Consider the following 22,751-nt stretch of genomic DNA (forward strand, 5'->3'; position numbering starts at 1 on the left):
ATATTTTTAGACCCATTTGTAAGAATAAAATCATCATTTCAACACCCTGAAATTTTGGCTGTGTCTACACAACCAAAATGAAGTGGACTCACCACTCAGCTGTTGCAGGGAGTCCACATGATTCTCCGGAAAACCATTGCATTCAATCATTAATCCAGCCTGATCCACTGTCCCCAACGGGGACATGGGAGAAGCCATGGTAAAAACATCAAAAAACAATGTCCTTGCAGATAGCCAATTCTCTCACACCAGAAGCGACTTGAAGTTTCTCAAGTTGCTCCTGACACGGAAAAAAAAATTGCTCAATAACAGAGGAAAAACTTTCAAGCTCACAATTCAGTATATATTCAGTATATGCAGTATGACCCCTGTGTCCATGAGGAATGCATTCCAAAATCCACCAGTGGATACCTGAAACTGTGGGTAATGGTGAACCCTATAATTGAGTATGTTGACTCAGAAGCATACCATAGAATCACACTGGAAGACCAAAGGCTAATGTACACTTCCACAGGGGATTTTTTTTTATTGTGAATAAGTGATACCTCCAACATCAAATCTGTGGATAAGGTGGTTTTATTATATTTTCAGTATATAGAGATCCAAAGTTGAATTACCTCCTATTTCTGCTCCCATCTGTTCTCAAGCCTTGCATGCTGTCATGATTTCTTTTTTTTAAATTCTCCACAGTTGAAATGTTCATAAGCTTTCCATACTGCCCAAGCAGTTGAGTTATGGTCCAACAATAGCTTATTTCAACTAAGAGAAGCCAACATTTTACGCCTTCAGTTTCATTAACTGCTGCAAGTTGTGTGTTCACCCTTAGGTTCTCACCTCCTCATCCTCCTTTTCCTTCTTCCTGGAGGGAAGGTGAGCAGATAACTTTTTCTTCATGTTATTTATCTTGATTTGATGCTTCATCTATCTCTGTAAGGATACTGCTGTGCTTAAAGCAAAGATTTTGACTTCAAAAGAGTTGTATCAATTCTGTAAAATATCAAGAACACTGCTTCCTATTGTGCTGTTCAAAATAAAAACAATGGTTGTATAATGCTAGTGTTTCAGGTAAAATTGGTGCACTCCAACATCCTAGGTGCATAGTGTGAATATAAGCAATATATCAATTAACTTCGTCAAAGTGATTCATCTATTACATGATACCACAGGAGGCATCAGTTCTCTTCTGTAATGTCAAAGTTGTGTAGGGAGGTGGGTATATGAAGATATCAGTCTGTTATCTATTTGCTTGTAGACCTGGCAAGTCCTGAGCTTGGTAAATGCCTCTTGACATTATTCCTAGCTGAGTGACCCCACAAGTTTTCATTCTCTTTCCCTTCACTATTGAAGAGTAAATGGAAGTGAGCATTGCATAGGGATGTTCTTACAGTCTGTATTTACTAGAGACACAATTATTCCTTTATTTTTTTCTCAAAGGAAATAATAAGCAAATGCGTCTGGCAGGGACGAGAGACAGGGCCTTCTTGGCGGTGGCCCCTCACCGATGGAACATATTCCCAAATGAGGTAAGATCTGTGTTGTCGAAGGCTTTCATGGCTGGAATCACTGGGTTGTTGTAGGTTTTTCCGGGCTTTATGGCCATATTCTGGAGGCAATTTTTCTCCTGACGTTTTTCCTGCATCTATGGCAAGCATCCTCAGAGGTAGTGAGGTCTGTTGGAAGAGGCACTGCAAACTACTCCAACCAGAGAAATCAGCCATAGCAGAGCACCTGATGAACCAACTTGGACACAGCATATTATTTGAGAACACAGAAGTGCTGGACCACACCAACAACCACCATGTCAGACTACACAGAGAAGCCATTGAAATACACAAACATGTGGACAATTTCAACAGAAAGGAAGAAACCATGAAAATGAACAAAATCTGGGCACCAGTATTAAAAAACTCAAAAATTACAATAGCAAAACAACAGAGGGGAAACAAAGAGGCACATAAAATCACTCTCAACAAAAGATTCCCCTCAGGCCCTTCCAAGCCATTGAATGCTAATCAAGGTGATCAGCTGAAACATTCACAGCCAGCCCCAGCAGACAAAAGTCCTTTGTCTCACCCTGGTCATTCCACAGATATATAAACCCATTTTTCCTACTTCCAACAGACTTCACTACCTCTGAGGATACTTGCCAAAGATGCAGGCGAAATGTCAGGAGAAAAATTGCCTCCAGAACATGGCCATATAGCCCGGAAAAACCTACAACAACCGAGGTAAGATCTGCTCCCTCCCTCCTGGCTTTCAGAAAGAAATAAAAATGATGGCTTTGGGACCAGGCCTTCAGACAGTAGATGTTTGCAGAGTTTAAAGGACATGGACTAGAATGACAATACTAGTGTATTGAATATAGGAACATGGAACAACGGATTATGAGATTGGATCTTGATTCTACCTATGAGACGCTAATGAGATGTTATAGTTATGTTTAATTGATTGTTTATTATATCATTGTTTTTTAACTGTTTTTAACTCTTTTTATGATGTTGAGCATTGAATTTTACAGTAAAGACTTTCTGTATATATTTCAGATTTCAATATTAATGTCAAAAATACGTAGTATGATTTTACATAGGATTTGTGCTACATTAGAACAGTCAAGACAAATATCACTTAAGTAAAATAAACATTGAATATTAAATAACTGCTTTGAGTTGCCCAAGGGCTGAGAAAAGCGGTCTATAAATGAAGTAAATAATAATAATGTAAATTTTTAAATTACATGGGTTTATACATACACACACACACACACACACACACACACACACACACACATATTTGTAGCTCAGGGCTTATTCTGCACAAAATTTGCATGTTGTATTTCAATGCAAACTCAGTATAGTCTGTATAAAACAACACACTTTTCTGCACCGAAAATGTTGTTTTCATAAGGGAAAAGTATCCTAGTTGGTAATCTATACTCCAGGACATAAAGCCCAACTGTTCACTGGAGAGAAGAATATTAGAGGCAAAGATCAAGAGGAGACAGGAAAGCTTAGAGAAGACAATGATGCTTGGGAAAATGGAAGAAAAAAGGAAGACCCCCCCCCCCCAAGGGCAAGATGGATGGATGTTATCCTTAAAGTGACTAGCTTGACTTTGAAGGAGTTGGGGGTGGCCACGGTCAACAGGAAACTCTGGCCTGGGCTGGTCCATGAGGTCATGAAGAGTCAGAAGTGGCTGAAGGAATAAGCAACAACAAAAAAGTTGGTAATGTATTCTGCATAAGATACACTTATATTCTGTGTGTATGTAAAAAAAAAATCCTACAGAGGAAATATCTACATGCACAAAATGTATGTTGCACAGAAAATGTTGTTTTCTGTAAAAAAAAAAATCATTGGCAAATTTTAAACACAGATTTCCAAAAGTACAAAATTCTCATTAATCCAAGATTCCCCTTGCCAAGATCCTAGACTGCAGAACTGCAGAAAATTAGCCTGCGTCATCTTCAATATAACACCCTTTCAACTTGTTAACATCTTTTCTGAACTGTAATGCCCAGAACTGGACACAGAATTATTCCAGGTCAGGTCTGACCAAAGCAGACTAGAATGGGACGATGACTTCCCTCAATCTGTACACTTTATTCCTATTGATGCAGCCTAGAATCTCATTGGCTTCTTTTAGCTACTGCCTCACTCTGCTTGCTTTATGGTCAGCTTGTGGTCTACTAAGTCTTCTAGATCCCTTTCACACAAGCCAGGTGTCACCCATCCTATGCCTCTGAATTTGTTGTTGTTGTTGTTGTTGTTGTTGTTGTTGTTGTTGTTTTGTCTTACATTTCTCCCTGCTGAGATTCATTTTGTTAGTCTTGGCCCAGCTCTCTAATCTGTTAAGGCAGTGGGTCTCAACCTTCCTAATGCCGTGACCCCTTAATACAGTCCCTCATGTTGTGGTGACCCCCAACCATAATATTGTTTTTGTTGCTACTTCATAACAGTCATTTTACTACTGTTATACATCATAATGTAAATATCAGATATGCAAGATGTATTTTCATTCACTGGACCAAACTGGGCACAAATACCCAATGCAACCACATGTAAATGCTAGTGGGGTTGGGGGATGATCGATTTTGTCATTTGGGAGTTGTACTTGCTGGGATTTATAGTTCACCTATAATCAAAGAGCATTCTGAACTCCACCAGCGATGGATTTGAACCTAATTTGCCACACAGAACTCCCATGGTCAACGAAAAACATTGGAAGAGTTTGGGAGTTGTAGTTCACCTATATCCAGACTCATGCAATGGTGGATTTGGACCAAAGTTGGCACAAATACTCAATATGCGCAAATGTGAACACTGGTGGAGTTTGGGGAAAATAGACCTTGACTTTTGGGAGTTGTAGTTGCTGGGATTTATAGTTCATTACAATCAAAGAACATTCTGAACTCCACCAACGATAGAATTGGCTCAAACTTCCCACCTGGAATCCTCATGACCATCAGGAAATACTGTGTTTTCTGATGATCTTTGGCGACCCCTCTGACACCCCTTCTCGACCCCCTCAGGGGTCCCAACCCCCAGGTTGAGAAACACTGTGTTAAGGTAAATTTGAGTTCTCAATCCCAGATATGACATCACTAGAAATGTAACTTCACCAGCAAGGAACTTGGGAAGATCTGCTTCATGGTGGTGATGTAGCTGTGGGTCCATTGGTGTTGGGGACAGTAGATCAGGCTAGATTAATGATTGAATGCAATGGTTTTCCTGAGAATCATGTGGACTTCCTGCAACAGCTGAGTGGTGAGTCCACTTCATTTTGCTTGTGTAGACACAGCCAAAATTTCAGGGTGTTGAAAATGATGGTTTTATTCTTACACATGGGTCTAAAATATTTAATGGTCATCTTCAGAGGAATGCTACTTTAAAGCCACTTCCAAGGATTTCAAATAGTGTGTCTCGTCTCCAAAGCTTATGCCTGGCAACTGAGAGGAGTCTTAAATAGTTGCATCCACATTTGTACACAGTTTCTTTTCCTTTAAATATAGACAGGCACATATGCATTTCTAAAGTATAAGAGTGAACAAGACACAAACTGAAAATATTGTCAGTTGGCACATACACCAGTTTCAAAATGAACTGCTAAGTTAGACCAGAAGTTGAGGAGGCAGGACAGACTCAATCCACCGCATGAGAATAATATGAAATGATAGGGAACATTTGCTCATCCTCATTTGGCCTGTAATTGCAAAGATATCAAAGCATCCATCCTGAAAAGAATAGATCCAATGAGTTTTGTTGGAGCTATACATGTAAAGTACTGTCCTTTAAGGGATGTGGAATCTACTGCTAAACGCTAAATCCGAAGATCCTCTTTAGAGCAGAAAGCAATGAGGAACTGACCCACAGACTATCCAATTAACGCTGCGACTGACAAGCTTTGTGATGTCTTTCATATACCTTTATCTAAATGCAAACATAACTGATAGGGATGCATGTGACATGTCAACCTTAAAATCCCAGCAATTGTCTAATGGTGTCAATTAAAGCACAATTAAATCATAGTTATCTTCTAGACAGGCGGAAATGAAATCACAGTCACTTACTGCCTGCCTTGTCTCAGTCACACTTCTCAGTTGTTAGCTCTTCTTTACAGAGGCAAATGGCTGAATTCTTTCATTGTTTTAATGTTTTGTCCTTGTTGTTGCTACTTGGTAAAAGGTGAGTTGTAGGAATTGACAAATGACATAATCAAAGGATGTATTGTTGTTGTTTTCTTTAGGGACATTAAAAACTCAACCAACCGACCAAAATTATCAGGGTGATAGGGACCGTGCCTACACAGACTGCTTAATTCTGGGCCAATCTGATTGTGCTCTTACTTACTTAGGCAATCCCTCGTTGGATAGTCTTCCATGATCAGTATTCTTGTGGATCCGTAGGTGGCTGTGGAGCCCCTTTGGAAGACGCCTGTGCGTGAGTTTTTTTAACGTGTGGAGGTCAGTGCACAACTGATCAACACGCAGTCTTCACAGAATGAGGTTCCACTGGTGGTGTAGTTTAACACAATGACCGTGGCTTCTCAATCTGTTGTAGCTTTCTTCCGTCTTCACAGCCATTGTAACATGTACCATGTTATCCTCCGCCTGCTCCGCCGTTGAGGTCTTTGGGTCTTCGGACTGTGCTTGGTCTGGAACCTCCTCCGCAGCCACTCCTGGGAGTGCATGACTCCAGTCGTTGTGGCCGCAGGTTCATTGGAACATGCAAGCCCCCTCACCACGACAAGGTGACAATCCATCAAGGGGGACAGTCCATTGTGCTCTGGGCTGATGTTGGTAACATGTACTGGGTCAAACCCTCTGCAACATGGAATTGGTGTCCACTTGGTCCAACCGGGCCAAGACTACATTGGCTCCACTGGTCCATCATCTTGGTTCTACTTCCCACCTATTAGGAGTATTCCTATGGGCTCTAAGCCATCATGGTTTCATCTGCTGATGTCAAAATGGGACACCTGCATGACTAGCAAGAAGGGGGTAGTGTGATCTTTCTGGAGAGGTCCATGGCTGATGGGGGGTAGTAGAGGCAGCACTACATAAGCACAAACACAGGATCTCAGACAATATTCTTCACATCCTAAACTAGCCTGTTGTCCTCACATCTCACGGTAGACACCATGTTATCCTAAGCAATGGAGTGAGAGTTAACAATCACTCATGTAACTTCTGACCATGGAATTTGAGAAATGCACCATTTTGTTCTTTGCCTTGACACAAGGAAATCATATCTAACCATGTTGACTCATTAATGTTAAGCAGAACAAATGCTCACAATGCCATGCCACATGAGTGTCCCAAGGCAACTCAAATGAGATTAGCAGTCAGCCCAAATTATGCTAGAAGTTTTATGTGACCTGGAATACTTTATAGCCATCACATATATAACTTCTTTCCATTTGCGACTTCTAGTTTTCTAACAGCCATGTGTTTAATAGAATATAAATCCTTCTGAAGAAGAGTCAATTCCCCAATTGTTCAGAGTTTAATTAGTACGTAAAAAACACATTCGTTTACAAGTGACATTCTCCCACCTCTTCCCAGGCTAAGCTGTCAGGTCCTGGAATGCTGCAAATATCTTGACACTAAACATTGGTCTCCTAAAAGGATCCTTCAGCAAAATAACTTAACTAAAACTGAAAAGGTGGGAAAAGTGATAATTGCTTCTTCTTTTTTTAACCACTTCACCCACAGTTCTCTGCTGGTGCAAATACAGCACAGTATATGCTGTATTATAAGATCTGTTTGGAAACTGTTTGGAAAAAGGAGGGAGAGAAGGGAGAGAGGAGAAGGAAGGAAGGAAGGAAGGAAGGAAGGAAGGAAGGAAGGAAGGAAGGAAGGAAGGAAGGAAGGAAGGAAGGAAGGAAGGACAAAAACTGAGGACTTTATCAGAACCCTGCTTATGGGACTTCACTCGTCACTTCATTCTAGTGAAGAGGAAGCATTGGTGAGAACCCTTTGGGTTTGTTCGCTTAACCAGTGGGAATTGAAGGCCAAAACATCATGGGGCCCACAGGTTGAGAACCACTGGTCTAACCAATACATTCATAACACACAAACACACAGATTCATACAAATATTGCATGAGGTTGAAGCCAGATGTTCACAATGTGCAAAACCTTCATAGTAAATTATGTGGGGTTTTTTTTTCTCCTGGAGAGAAGTAAGTTGCTGCTGTTGACTGACTCTCAAGTTACAAAAAGTTTCTTTGCAGTAGGCCAGGTAACTGAATTCTAAAGCCATCGTTTTACCACGTTCAGTTCTTGAAGGTATCTTATATACTAGCTTAAGTGGTAAGTAAAATAAAGAGAATGTGATGACATTCTTCAAGAAACAGCTCTAGGTCCTTGAAAATGATTATTTCAGTTTGCCTGCAACTGTAAAAATGAGTTTCAGGTAATAGCTTTTTCTTTTATATAGCGAATGATGAATGAGTGCTTAAGCACCCACTCATCCACCAACAAAGACATAAAGAACATAAAAACTCCCCATGCTAACAGGGATTTGGAGGACTAAAGTCTCTTGATTTTTCAACCTGACGATTACACCATAAGGATGGTCATTTATTGTCACTTCTGTTTCAAACTATATATAGATTTCCACCATGAAAATCAACCTCTTCGGGACTTCCAAAGTTGTAACTCTTTTGGAGGGATGGAAATGTAACAAGGACTGGATGCTTATAGCTTTTGCTGTCCTAAATCCATACATTGTTCCAGGTTAAGGAAAGGTGAGATCCCATTTTGACATTCATTCCACCTTTGCTCCACTCTGGCTCAACTTTAAAATCTAGAAAAGGAATCATGAAATGTTTCCACTGTTTCAATTTATATCTTGGAGATACAACCCAGGTCTAAAAATTCTTCAGAGATACCTTGCACACTATATAAACATAGTCTGAAGGAAAGCATATACAATATTTTAAATAATCTATATAAATAAAATGTAAAGTTTGTTTGTGGGATTAACGTAACTCAAAAACCACTGGATGAATTGACACCAAATTTGGACACAATACACCTACCAGGCGAACAAGTGAGCATCACTCATAAAACACTGAAAAACACAATGGAAGGGATTTAAAAAACCCCAAAAAGCAAAAAGATGCTAAAGCGCATGCACAAAAATGACTCCCTCTGGCAAACAAAACACACAATATTTTGTCGAAGGCTTTCATGGCCGGAATCACTGGGTTGTTGTAGTTTTTTTTGGGCTATATGGCCATGTTCTAGAAGCATTCTTTCCTGGCGTTTTCGCCTGCATCTGTGGCAAGCATCCTCAGAGGTAGTGAGGTCACAATAGCACATTTACACTCTTTTCTGGACTACAGCTCCCAGCATCCCCTAGACCAGGCCCTTTAGGAGAGGAGGAGGATCCAAATGCACTGCTTCCAAGCTGAAAGATTTTTTTTCTCCTTGGATTTGAGAGCATCCCAATCCCTGCATATTTCCAATTTCCTATTCCTGTACTTCAACTCCCAACAATCCTCCAGATAGATAAGATAGATAGTTTAGGTAGAGATAGATAGGCAGGAAGGTAAGTAGGTAGATCAGGAGGACTGCTGGGAGTTGCAGTGCAAGAATAGGTAGAGAAGGAAGAAGGGAGAAAGAGGAAGGGAAAGAAAAGGGGGGAAGGAAGTGAAGAGCAAGAGAAGGAAGGAAGGAGAGAATGGGAGGGGGGGAGGAAGGAATGAAGGAAAGAGGAAGGAAAGGAAGGAGAGGAAGAAAGGAAAAGAGAAAGAGGGAGGAAAGGCTGGCCACAGCAACACGTAGCAGGTACAGCTAGTTTTAAATAATTCTGTGCATGGAACAAAGTTTGTGTCCAATAAACCAGAAGAAAGCAAAGGTGTCACAATCTCAGCCACCCAGGATTTTTGGAGTATTTTGAATTTTGAAATTCTGGATAATTTTGGATAAGAGATGCTCAAACTGTTAGTATGATGCTAAATAGCATGATGTAGAACAAAGCTGGCTTTGAAAATATAAAGCACAAAGCTATTAATAAGACAGCAAGGGTAGTTATTTAAAAACATCAGTTCTGCAAAGTGTAGCAATGTCTCCAGCAGTATCAAGGAGAACAAAACAGCTATAAACCCGACAACCAAATATTTGTCCCCAAAAATTGAGATCTTCCTGAAAAACAGGAAGGACATGCTAAGTCAATGGTTCCCAACCTGTGGGTCCCTAGATATTTTGACCTTCAACTCCCAGAAATCCTAGCAGCTGGTAAACTAGCTGAGAGTTCTGGAAGTTGTAGTCCAAAACACCTTGGGACCCACAAGTTCAGAACCACTATGCTAAGGGGTATTAATAAAGCATCTTAAGATAAGGATTTCCACAACTTTGATGGCTATTTGTTTCATTTTCAAGCTAAATAACTCAGATATGGGAAACCAAATAAAATAAACTCTGTAATTCTATGATTCGATGCAGGGAGACTATATCTCTTTAACTTCTAAATCAGCCCTATCCTTCTAGCTGCTTTCAAGAAGAGCGTCTGTATTTTTTTTTCAAGATCACAGAGATGTTGCCAAAAGAAACCACAAAGAAGTCAACACATTTATCTGAATTATTTTCAAATCCTTTTATATGTGTCTGTGTACGTGAAAACCAAAGGCATAAGTAATAATGAGATGCTATCTAGTTGGGACTCTGTTTACTCCACCAATTTAGCCCATTATGAGAACAGTATTTAGAAGGAAGGATAGATGGATAGATCATCAAAAAGGGACAAAGTATATGTGAAGTGACATCAGTCAGTTTTGGTTTTGCTCTTGGTTTTTACATGTGATTCAAATTGTAGACAAAGTGGAAATCTATAGACATAATAAAAGTTGTGTATGTGGCAGATGTGTCCATTTACAAAGACAGATTCCCGCCTCAACAAACAGGCTATAGTTCCCAATGAGCAGGAGATGCCCATGTCCTTCCCTCCACTGACATTGCAGGTTATAGTGAGCATGATGGGATGATGATGGGACTTGCAGTACCTTCACTGATACTGTGACTCCCATGGACCAAACGTGGCATAGAGAGGCCCCATGGGCAACTTAACATACCACAGGAGTTTGTGGGAATGGAAATTGATTTTGGGAGTTATAGTTCACCTGCATCCAGAGAAAATGTGACCCCAACCAACATTGGACTGGAACTAAACTTGGCACAGAGAAGCCTCATGACCAACTGAACATACTGCAGGGGTTTGCGGAAATTGGCACCAAGATTGTGGCGCAGCTGGCTGAGTGTCAGCTGCATTAAGATCACTCTGACCAAAAGGTCATGAGTTCGAAGCCAGCCCGGGTTGGAGTGGGTTTCCAACCAATTGTGTAGCCTGTTGTCGACCTTTGCAACCCGAAAGACAGTTGCATCTGTCAAGTAGGAAAATTAGGTACCACCTTAAAGTGTGGGGAGACTAAATTAACTGATTTATGACTCCAGCAAGCACTCCAGCAAAAGCATGCAGGGAATGAGGAATTACTTCATCAGTGTCACAGATGGACGATGAAAGCGACAGCTCCCCTGGCGGCCAGAAAAAGTTAAATAGCCTCTGTGTATGTCTGTATATGTTGTATGTCAAAAATTGGCATTGAAAGTTTGCCATATATGTGTACACTGTAATCCACCCTGAGTCCCCTGCGGGGTGAGAAGGGCGGAATATAAAAGCTGTAAATAAATAATAAATAATAAATAAATGAACCTTGATTTTGGGAGTTGTAGTTCACCTGCATCCAGAAAGCACTGAACCCAGCCGATCCAGATCAAACCCAACATGGCCAACTGTGCATGCAGGTCTGGTTTGAGAGTGATTGACCTCAGATCTGGGAGTTCTAATTCACCCTTATCCAGAGAGCCCTGAATCCAGTCGATGACAGATCTGGACCAAACTTGGCACACAGACCCAACATGACCAACTGTGAATACTGTCAGAATTTGGAGGTGATTGCCCTGGGAATCTAGGGATTTTAGGTCACCCTTATCCAGAAAGCACTGAACCCAGCTAACTATGGATCTGGACCAAACCTCAGTGATATTACTTAACATCCCAAAGCAAACAATGCCTTCTTTAAATAACCTGGCCAGTGCCAGGTCCCCAGGCTAGTATTCATATAAAGCACAAACATTCCCAACAACATTAGAACATATTAAAATGTTCACTTTCCCTGTCAATTTGTAGAAATAAAAGTTCCAATAACCAGAGCTTCAAATCCCAGCTTCAACAACAAATCTGGGATTCTCAGTTTCCTGTTGGATTTGAGCGGTTTGCATGTGAGCTACCTAACCATTAACCAATCAAAAATCAAAATAAAACCTTGTAATGCAATTTTCTAAAGATATTTAGGCATGTTTCCCCCCATAATCAAATAATTATATATAACTAGTCATCATCACTTCAAACAAATTATGTTGTGTTGAAGCATGAAAAGAGAGTGTTTGGCACTCCTTGGAGTTCCCCTATCCTTTTTTATTATTGTTTTATTATTTAAAGAAAAGGAAACATGCACATAACTACTTAATAGCAGCTAGTGCCTTATAAGGATGAGATACACCTTCAACTTAAACTTGCTTAAGTCTGTCTTTAATGATGTGATTATTTTACATGAACATTTTTATCTTTTATTGTGAATGAGCTCAAGTTGTACAAAATTTGGCAAGTGCAGGACTTTGGCAAACATGGATATTTGAATGCCCAAAGTGTTGTCCTTTGTTTATTAGTAGTTGCATTATATTCATGCTGGTACAATCTGGGAGTGCTCCAGCAAACTGTATTCAGACATGTTCACTGCCAACCATGACGGAAAGATACAGCTTCTGGAATCAACAAAATGTAAATTATGAGAAGCATGATGATTCCCACTGAGATAAATTCTTACACTTGTGTAATCTGTGGACATTGGTTTGAATCCTGTTGGTTAACCATAAGCAGAGTAGAACCAGTTGAATCCACCATTGAATTCAGTAAATCCTATTGACTCAATGTGTCTACTGTAGTCAGGACTAATAATAGGGATGCATCTACACTGTATAATTAATGCAGTTTAACACCACTTTAACTGACATGGCTCATGCTATGGAATCCTGAGAGTTGTATTTTTACAAGGCTTTTAGTCATTACGTAAGAGTTCTGGTGACTGAATGGACTCCAGATCCCAGGATCACTGGCATTGAGTCATGGAAGTGGTGTCAAACTACATTAATGTCAAAGTGTAGGTGCACCATAAGATTGAAACAAATACTGTGTATAAAGAACCATGAGAATACAGCCACCCATGTGGACAACTTTGGATATTAGAATATTTTGGATTACAGAATTCCAGATAAGGGAGCTCAACCATACAGACCAACTCACAGATCTGTTACTTTAATTTATCCTAGCATCTATGAAACAAACCAGCCAAACTTCAAATGGTTCAGCCATGTTATTTCTTTGGATGTAGAGCTGTGATTGTGAGATATATGTGTCCATAAGTTTATATGTCACACCGGTGAGCATGAAAAATAATACAATTGCAGTAAATAATATCTATGGGTTTATTGTCGCTCCATGGCAGTCATAGTAGCGGCTTTTGTGATGCTCTCGTGTACATTATGCTTCCATAAATATACTTCAGTCTGATCTGGATCTTACCATGGCTACTGCAGAGATTATAGGAACATCTCAGCTCTGCTGAAGAAAGAAATAGAAGCAGTTTACAGCCTGTGTATGACAAGAAATAGAAGAAACTCCAGATGGCATTAGGCAGGTGTATGCCATTGGTATAAAACTCAGCATCGGATTTATTGTAATGACACTGCTGGGTTAGGTGTCTTTTCCTTTCCAGGTGGGAAAAAGCAAATTACAAAGCGCCCCTTAAAGATGAAGTGTTGTTTTGGATTGCCGATGGCCTATTTAGCCCATTATTGCCAACTCAGGCAGTCCAAGTCCAAACAGAGCAAAGTACGTAGCAAGCAAGAGAAGTTCAAAAAGGACAAAAAAATCAAATATACTCCCAGATAACATAGTCAACAAGGAACAACTATATTTCTGATGTTCCAGAAAGATGCTGTTCTCAGAAGAATGGCTGAATGCATGTTTACATGGGCCAAATAAAATTCGCTCTCTCAAATCCTCCACAAGCAGTCCACGTGATGAATGGCCAGTTTCTCAGCATAATATTTGCTTATAGCCTTTAATGTATCACAAAATAAATCAGAAATTACTCCAGACCTTCCAGAAAACTCTGAGTGACCCCTGATTTTTATTACTTGTGGGCAGCTGGATTGTGTTGGATCTGGGGCAATCAATGTCCACAAGTCAAAAAGACTGTATGTTATTTCACTAGCCAGAATCATAGAGTTGGAAGAGACCTTGTGGGCCACTCAGTTGAATCCTCTGCCAAGAAGCAGGAAAATTTCAATCAAAGCACCCCCAACAGGTGGCCATCCAGCCTCTGTTTAAAAGCCTCCAAAGAAGGAGCCTCCACCACAATCCGGGGCAGGGAGTTCCACTGCTGAATAGCTCTCACAGTCAGGAAGTTCTTCCTAATGTTCAGATGCAATCTCCTTTCCTCTAGTTTGAAGCCACTGTTCCCTTGCGTCCTAGTCTCCAGGGCAGCAGAAAACAAGCTTGCTCCTTCCTCCCTATGACTTCCTCTCACATATTTATACATAGCTATCATGTTTCCTCTCAGCCTTCTCTTCTTCAGGCTAAACATGTCCAGCTATTTAAGCTACTCCTCATAGGGCTTGTTCTCCAGACCCTTGATCATTTTATTCACCCTCCTCTGGACACATTCCAGCTTGTCCACATCTCCCTTTACATAGCCTTGCTGGCAACATTGCTCTTGGACTTCTCTTGGCTGGCAGTCTTGTTGTGGCCTTACCAGAAGTGATGTTGCCCAGAAAGAATCTGCCAAGGACCTGTTTCCAGTTAGTGAAAGAGCAGAGGTGACTCCAAAGACAAAACAGCTCTAAAGCAGATCCACTGTCAGCTTGACCAGCTGTGTGGAGTGTGAAATAGTTTTGGGCTCCTCCCATGCCAGATTATTTCACCTAGTATAGAGACAGCCTGAGCCTGGACCAATTTTTATGGTTTGGTTTTCTGAGAGCCCTTTCATTGAAGGAGGCACTTACTCTCAATGAGTACTTTCTTGTTGATCAGTGATTCCCAAGTTCTGGTCCTCTAGATATTTTGGGCTTTAGTTTCCAAGATTACTAAGAGTTGGCCAAGCTGACTGAGGTTTCTGGGGGTTGAAATCCAGAACACCTGGATGGCCAAAGTTTGGGAACCACTGTGTTGTACACTTATATTTTTCCCACAGGGTTGCCATCTAGCCCATATCCTGATGTGTACCCCTCCTGAGCACTGACTGATCCAGCCAAACAAATCTCCCATGGTGAGTGTATGTGTGTGTGTGGGACTCTTGAATCCCTGAGATTCTAGATTCAGGAGATCTGGCAGCATTCTGACTGCATGCTTAGAGAATGCAGTCTCTTCATTCCTGGATAAATCCATCAGCAGGGGCATGATATAGAATCATAGAATCAAAGAGTTGGAAGAGACCTCGTGGGCCATCCAGTCCAACCCCATGCCAAGAAGCAGGAATATTGCATTCAAATCACCTCTGACAGATGGCCATCCAGCCTCTGTTTAAAAGCTTCCAAAGAAGGAGCCTCCACCACACTCCGGGGCAGAGAATTCCACTGCTGAATGGCTCTCACAGTCAGGAAGTTCTTCCTTCTGTTCAGATGGAATCTCCTCTCTTGTAGTTTGAAGCCATTGTTCCACATCCTAGTCTCCAAGGAAGCAGTAAACAGCTTGTTCCCTCCTCCCTGTGGCTTCCTCTCACATATTTATACATGGCTATCATCTATCCTCTCAGCATTCTCTTCTTCAGGCTAAACATGCCCAGCTCCTTAAGCCGCTCCTCATAGGGCTTGTTCTCCAGACCTTTGATCATTTTAGTCACCCTCCTCTGGACACATTCCAGCTTGTCAATGATGGTTGCCATCATGGGTGTTCATTTATCCAAGGTACCATTCTTCCTTGAAGTGACTGCATTGACCTTGAAAGAGCTGGGGGTGCTGATGGCTGACAGGGCGCTCTGGCGTGGGCTGGTCCATGAGGTGATGAAGAGTTTGAAACAACTGAACGAATGAATAACACCAAACCATTCTTCTTATTCTACCATTCTATGAATTTGGAGAATTTAAACCATTGCACAATGTTCTGTCTAGTCTGGAAATGTGAAAATTCCTGTGGAGATCGAAGTTCTCATGGACATATGATATGAGGGGAAAAAATGCTCCTTTTCCACTGACAATTACTCTTTCAGACTTACTGGCCTCAATCCTGCCATTATTTGCAATGAGAGTAGAACCATTGAATCAATGAAATGCACTTGTGTACATATCATTGATTCAAGCAGACAAATGTCAGCATGCTGGAAGAAGCAAAGACCACCAGCACTGAAGTGATGGTTCTCCACCATCAATTCCGCTGGACCGACCATGTTGTCCTGATGCCCGACCACCGTCTCCCAAAGCAGTTGCTCTACTCTGAACTCAAGAACGGAAAATGGAATGTTGGTGGGCAGGAAAAGAGATTTAAAGACGGGCTCAAAGCCAACCTTAAAACCTCTGGCATGGACACTGAGAACTGGGAAGCCCTGGCCCTTGAGCGCTCCAACTGGAGGTCAGCTCTGACCAACAGTGCTGTAGAGTTTGAGGAGGCACGAATGGAGGGCAAAATAGAGAATTGTGCAAAGAGGAAGGCATGTCAGGCCAACTCTGACCGGGACCGCCTTCCACTTGGAAACCGATGCCCTCACTGTGGGAGAAGATGCAGATCAAGAATAGGGCTTCACAGTCACCTACAGACCCACCACCAGTACACTGATCTTGGAAGACAATCCTACTCGGACAACGAGGAATCACCTAAGTAAGTAGGTACTTATGTGTTGAGAATTCAACAATTGATTCAGTCTTTGATATTATCTAGTTGGAACTAAACACTAGTTTTCAGACTTCTTTGTCTCTCACACACAAACCACCTCAAAATCTTAACATCCATTCTCCTGACTTCTGCATCCGCTTTCCCTCTTCTGTCACTCTTGGCCATCAGATCCAAACCCTGCAGCACCTACTTAGCTCTTTCCCCATCTATAACCCTACTCTGCATCTACATCTTTATCTCCAGCCTGGGGCAACTAGTCCTGTGAAATCTATTTAATTGGACCTTCATGTATGCTTGAAAAGTACAACTAATCTGCATTTTGTCTAGCATGGCTATAATTAAAGCCTGTCATAAAGAGCATCATTATTGGTATATTTTATGACTTGCCGAAGATCAGACAAACATATTAAAGAGTCTTAAGGATTAGCCAACATATTAATGAAAGTTGCTCTTACTGCACTTACTGAACAAATACCACTATCTGGAACCATGTGTTGGAAACTTCTATATATGGCCTAGGCAGGATCTCTCCTTTTATGTCTCTTCAATGATCACAAAAGGCTATTTTAAGCCAATGAACTTTTCCATGGAAATGAATCCTGGAATGATGCCCTGGAAGCTGTTCCTTAACGTTAAGGTCTGGTATCGAGCCCCCAAACCAGTGACATAGATGCTTTATTTTGATACTAAGGACTTTATCACACAAGTCTAGCAAATAGGAATTGTAGTAGGATAATAATGTGTTTGGCCAGTACTTATTGCATGTGCATCCTGCTTCTACTTTGCATCCCATTTGTTACTGATGCTCACTTTGTCACTGACAGGTAAAAGCCATCAATGGCTCTTCATATAACTGCCTTTCCATTACTGGTTCTGTGTGCTTCTATCAGAGGTGCTTTGGCTGTGTTTTTCCTGCATGGCAGGAGGTTGGACTAGATGGCCCATGTGATCTCTTCCAAATATATGATTCTATGAAAGGTTGCTTCAATTGCAATTGTGATATGCAGATAGTTGCATGGAATCAATGAACATGATCCTCTCTTCTTCCCCCCTTCTACTACCTTATTATTCCCAAACAGGTTGTTTTTCTTCTCCTCCACCTGCACTTGCTTTTCCTCTTCCCCCTTCATATTGCCATAATTGTGCAATTACATAATAATAATAATAATAATAATAATAATAATAATAATAATAATAATAACAATACTCCAAAAGGCATATTGGGTAAGCCATAGGGTAGGAAGGCAGAATTATAGAGGTGGAATGGAAGTGATAATGTTGGGCTATAGATTGTCAAACTGATGCTGTAGCATTACTGTGGAGATGTGCAATAATGAATCTAGCTATCTTGGGAAGTTTCCATTCATGTGATAATGAACATATATATCCCAAGATCTTTCCGTTCAATGTGATAATGAACTAAACTAGGATATTTCTGTTCAGTACAATAATGAATGTTTTGTTGTTGTTCATTCGTTCAGTCGTCTCCGACTCTTAGTGACTTCATGGACCAGTCCACGCCAGAGCTCCCTGTCGGCCGTCACCACCCCCAGCTCCTTCAAGGTCAGTCCAGTCACTTCAAGGATGCCATCCATCCATCTTGTCCTTGGTCAGCCGCTCTTCCTTTTGCCTTCCACTTTCCCCAGCATAATTGTCTTCTCTAGGCTCATGATGTGGCCAAAGTACAGGCCCAGTATGATTCAATTCTCTTAACTAATGTGATTGTGGCAAAGGAGCAGGCTGATGTGTTAAAGTCCTAAATCATGAATGCGAGGACATTCTTACAAATCTTAGAAATGTTTTCAAGTATTCTTGTTTTTCCTAAGATATCTGTGTGTTTCATATTATACACTTCTGAGGTGGCCAAAGCCAGATCCCAATCTGTGAATGGATCTTGGTATTATATGCAACAGATCAACACAAATTTCTTATTCACTATTGCTGAATTATTATTATTATTATTATTATTATTATTATTATTATTATCATTATTATTATTATTATTATTATTATTATTATTTCAAACACACACAAGATGAGTCCACAGCAGACACTCTGCTGGCCATCGTATTGGATCACACGTCGGACACTTCCCAAGTGTCTAGGACTGTGTGATGTTTCGGCGAATAATGCGTGCAGATCCCAGTAAGGTGGCCTTTTGCAACTGGCAGATGGTAATCTTGTCAGTGCCGATTGTGTTTAAGTGCAGGGCAAGGTCTTTAGGCACTGCACCCAGTGTGCTGATCACCGCTGGGACCACCTTTACTAGCTTATGCCAGAATCTTTGCAGTTCGATCTTTAAATCTTCATATCGTGTCAGCTTTTCCAGTTGTTTCTCTTCAATCCTGCTGTCACCTGGGATTGCACATCGACAATCCATACTTTGTTTTTACCACGATCGTGAGGTCAGGAGCATTGCGCTCCAAAACTCTGTCTCTCTGAATCCGGAAGTCCCAGAGTATCTTGACATGTTCATTCTCTGTAAGTTTTTCAGGCATGTGATCCCACCAGTTCTTTGTCACAGGCAGATGGTATTTGTGGCACAAGTTCCAATGAATCATCTGAGCGACAGTGTTATGCCTCTGCTTGTAGTCTGTCTGTGTGATCTTCTTGCAGCAGCTCAGGATGTGACCTATCATTTCGTCTGCTTCCTTGCAGAGTCTACACTTGGGATCTGTTGTTGACTTTTCAATTCTGGCTTTGATGGCATTTGTTCTAATGGCTTGTTCTTGGGCTGCCAGAATCAGGCCCTCCATCTCCTTTTCCAAAGATCCATTTCTGAACCACATCCACGTTTTTTCCTTGTCAATTTTGCTCTTATTTTTCTTCCAGGAACTGTCCATGGAGAGCTTTCTTCTGTCAGTTTTCTCTTCTGCTCTCCATTGTATTTTTACAATATTCACTCTTTGTCTTTTGCACTTTAAGGGGTTTTCTACTATTGGTTTCCATCAATGTTGGTTCTTGACTACATTTCACATAATCTGCCATTATTATTATTATTATTATTATTATTATTATTATTGTCATCATTATCCCACTCTATATCTCTAAAAAGAGATCCAAACAATACCAAGAACAAAATTTATTTTTTCCATTATATGAGCAAAATATTTTTGCATGGAAAGCCCGTGGATTTCATTTTTCCATTGTCTATTCTTGTGCTCATAATTCTTTCATTTAAGTGCATATCTTTTATATGAAGGTCCAGTTAATAAATCTCAAAGGTCTAATGGCAGCAGTGCACTGTGAAAGAGTTTTATCATCAGAAAGTCCTTCCTAACATTGAGAAGGAATCTCTTTTCTTGGAGTGTGAATTTCTTGCTCCATGTACAATTCTCTAGAGCAGCAGAAAACAAGCTTGCTCCCTTCTCAATATGATATCCTTTCAAATATTTAAACAAGACTTACATGTCACCTCTTAACCTTCTCTTTTCCAGGCTAAACATGATCATGTCTCTAAGCTGCTCCTCCTAGGGCTTGACTTCCAGACATATCAAGTCATTATTGGAAAAATAACTGCTCCACTTCTCAGTGGTGGAATTAGGAAGAGTTTGCCACTAATCATTTCAATAGAAATGTTTCAGGAATGCAGAACATTTTATTCACATTTTCTTGATCTATGCTTTTGCATTTAAGTTGGAAGTGATGTAATCTGCTGGATGTTACTGGGTTTCAAGTCTCATAAACAATAGTGAGGAAGTCTGGGAGTTGCAGTCCAACAACAACTGGAAAGCTTCCCACCATATTAGGAAAGCAGTGAGATCTTCAAAATGGGTTGGATTCAAGGTCAGCCCTACTTCAAGTAGAATAGATCAATCAATACTAGATCACATTGAATACTGGAACTCATCTGGAATATTGTGTGCAGTTCTGCACACCACAATTCAAAAAGGATATTGACAAGCTGGAACTTGTCCAAAGGAGGGTGACATATGCATATTTTCTGTTCATCGTGGGAGTTCTGTGTGCCATATTTGCTTCAATTCCACCATTGGTGGAGTTCAAAATGCTCTTTGATTGTAGGTGAACTATAGATCCCTGTAACTACAACTTGCATATGTCAAGGTCTATTTTTCCCCCAAGAGTGCCTCAAGAGCGCCCCTGGGCAAAATCAACTATACTGCAAATGCTTACTTTGCGTAATGGGTTGAGCTGCCCCTGGACATATCGTCAAAGGCCTGGAAGCGAATATGATGAGCAGCTTAGGGGACTGCATATGTTTACTCTGTAGAGCAGTAGGTTAAGAGTGTTACACAGTTTCAGATTGTGGTGGAGTGTCCTTCTTTGGAGTTTAAGCTGAGACCGGATAGCCATTTTGTGGGAGTGCTTTGGTTTTGTATGCCTACATGGCAGGGAGTTTGATTGAATTGCCCTTGTAGAGTCTATGATTCTATATAGTTTGGCATGCTTATGGAAGTAATCCATTCACATAGGCCTCCCAAATATGTTTTATGTTGTATTACAACTTCCACTATTCCTCCCCATTGGGAGGGCCACCTAATTCCCACCTTGATATACCTTCTCTTTTCTTATCTGTTTTGGTTCTGGAGTAGACACAGATCTCCTGCTTTCCTTACAAAAACCTCATAATAATCCTGAAACTGGCCTTGTAGATATTTCCTCCCTAGGTAAACTGGCTCTTTTCTTTTCTAACAATGAGCCATTATGTTGCTGCCTGAAGTTTTATCCCCCTCTCCCCACCCCAGCCCCTCCTGTTTCTTTGAGCATATCTGCAACCAAAGGACACACTGCACAACAGAGCGGAGTACACAGAGGAGTCATTTTCAGAGGAGAGGTCATGGGAGGGGACTCCATTTCAAGTTCTTGGCTTCCCAGGAAAGTGATCTGCCACCAAGCAAAAGGAACATTTCCAGTAGTTCTGCCATGCAGAGCTTCTGTTATACTTAACCTGCCATTCTTTGCAGGTGCTTTGTTGCCTTCCAGCAGATCTCATCCATTATCACGGCAGACAATGGGATGTAGGGAAGATGGATACAGCGGTCGTGTTGCCAACATGAATTATCTGCTGATCCTGTCCTGTAGTCACATTGTTTGCCAAATACCCATCCTTTTAAAAGGAGCATGAAGAGATTGGGTTGTGACACACACTGCCCCAATCCAGCATGCCATTGCTAGATCAGGATAACAACAAATATATAGCATTCACGCACATATGCTGGTTGAGATCTTCCATGTGTTCATCGTTCCATATACTCATGCTCCCAGTCCCTGGCGGCTAGCAAGCTGCATAAGGGGCCCTTGCTGCTGTTGTTTACCCATGGAGAGTGAAGTGATAGTGATGATGATGATGGCTATCCTGCTTTTATCCCAGTTTGGAACTCACAACATTTTTTAAAAAACATGCTATTAAAAATCCACCAGATTAAAAAAATAAAGCAAGATTAAACAATGCAAATTTTAAAGCCATATACAACAAATAAGTCAATGCATATAAACACCAGCACAACAATTAGCAAGTTCTAGCACATTATTGTGATGGAACAGAACTTATATAGTCAGTCAGCAAATACCTGTGTCTATACGCATTTGTGCATGCACCTTCAAGTTGCTTGCCAATTTGTATTAACACCATGAATTTCATAGGTTTTTCTTAGGGAAGGTATCTTCAAAGATTATTGTGCTAGTTCCTTCCTCTGAAATACAGCCTGCTGCACCAGTGATTCCTTGGTAATCTCCCATCCAAGTACTTTTTGGTTCTCCTGGTTCCATCTCTCCAAATATCAGCCCAGATAGATGTGATGGTCAGGAGTGCTGGGACCTGTTCAGACAGCCGCTTTATTGTGGAAACTTTCACAATAAAAAAGGACTGTCCAGATGATGTTCTGGCCAGTCTGGCATTAATTCGGCACAAACCAGGAAAACCTTGGTTTGTGCTGAATTAAATTGTTAGTGCTTTTATTCCACACCTTCTTGATAAATGCACTATTCCCACAGTTTACTGGGATAAAGAAGGCTGGTAAACTCTGGGAATACCCACCACCCTTCCATCAAGCACCTAGATCCCTTTTGAAACTAAGAAATACTTACATAGGTTTTCTCCATTAGAATCCTGGTGAGGTATCCTAGCATGTAGAAATGAGGCGCTAGGAGGGTGGTTGGTGGGGTTGGGGAGGAAAATCACTCTGGGAGAGCTCACTCTGGGATTCTAATGGAGACCACATAAGTATTTCTTATGTGGGATGTAGGGGCTTGGTGGAAGGGCCTCCCCACATTCTTTTGGACTAGTCCCAAGAGAACGTGTGGACATCCATGCCAGAAAGCACATGCTTTCTGGCGTAGGTGC

Source organism: Anolis sagrei, chromosome 1 (assembly GCF_037176765.1).
Source record: "Anolis sagrei isolate rAnoSag1 chromosome 1, rAnoSag1.mat, whole genome shotgun sequence".
NCBI lineage: Eukaryota > Metazoa > Chordata > Lepidosauria > Squamata > Dactyloidae > Anolis > Anolis sagrei.